Source organism: Chrysochloris asiatica, unplaced genomic scaffold (assembly GCF_000296735.1).
Source record: "Chrysochloris asiatica unplaced genomic scaffold, ChrAsi1.0 scaffold00090, whole genome shotgun sequence".
Lineage (NCBI taxonomy): Eukaryota > Metazoa > Chordata > Mammalia > Afrosoricida > Chrysochloridae > Chrysochloris > Chrysochloris asiatica.
The window spans coordinates 12,237,092-12,238,341 of NW_006408608.1; positions in this window are offsets into that span (position 1 = coordinate 12,237,092).

The following is a 1,250-nucleotide window of genomic DNA, read 5'->3' on the forward strand; positions in this document are numbered from 1 at the left end:
ACTATGTGTCAGAACTGACTCCATGGCACATAACAACCACCTTTGTCCACTCTTGGTGACCCTGATGATATTTGAAATACCAGTAGCATATTTTTGAGCATCTCGGTGACAGTGAAGCCACCACAGTATGACAAACTGACAGGTGGTGGTCCTCAACTCTAATGTGCTCCTCCAGGGGTTGACTGCAACACCCGGTATGTTACTAAAACTAGCCTTAGCCTATTGACAACGTCCTCCAGCCTTGCCTTCTGTTGACCTCACTCTTCATCCTTGAAACATTTTCTTCTCTTTGTTCCCCTGATGCTAGCCAGTTTCTCCAACTCTGTGGTCACCCTTTCTCGGAACGTTGTGTACCTTCTTTCACTTTAAGCCCAACATTCTGGATAGTCTCATACATGCGCATAGCTTCAACATCTAATGTGGTTGACATATCTCCAAACCCCTCTATCCAGCCGCCTACTGCACAACAGCCCACCTCTGCCTGGGCACCAAGCTCAGGTGTTTCAGTCGACTCCAACGCATGGCAAGCCCGTGTGTGTCGGAGTAGAATGGATAGAGTTTTCAATGGCTGACTTTTTAGAAGTGGACTTTCAGTCCTACCTCTGGGTAGTTTTAAAACTCCAATTATTCTGTTAGCAGCTGAGTGCATTAACTGTTTATACCATCTAGGGTCTCACAGGGGCCTTGAAATGTAAAGTCCCAACCTGATTTCCCTCCTCCTCTTCAGTTTCCTTTCTTACTGATGGCCTTTGTCCTCCTTACAGCTGCCTAAACCAGAAACCAGGCATTTCCTCCATAACTCTCTCTTTCATGAGCATCCCGACAGCTATCCATCACCTTGGACCATGAGTCAGCTTCCTCAATAATTGGCCATTTCTGTCTAGCCTCAGGAACCATACAAGTCATTTGTCCTTATCTGAGACCCAGGGTCCAGGGGCTCCTAACCAACATTATCTGACTTTGATTTCTACCAGAGCTTTCTAAACTGCCTCCCAAATCGCATCCCTTTCTTACCTACAGCCCCTTCTTCCCTCTGCTATCAGAACTCCTTTCTATGAGCAAATCTGAGATCCCCGTGTAATACCCACCAGCATTTTCCTAAATTTGAACCTTTAACGTGGTATTCAAGGCCCTTCATGACAAGACCCCTGCTGACTACTCCAGTCTTCTCTGCCCTTTCTCCTTATCCCCTCTGTTACAGCTAAAGTGATCTTTACAGTTCAACTCCCCACTAGTCCTTCACCTGGAAG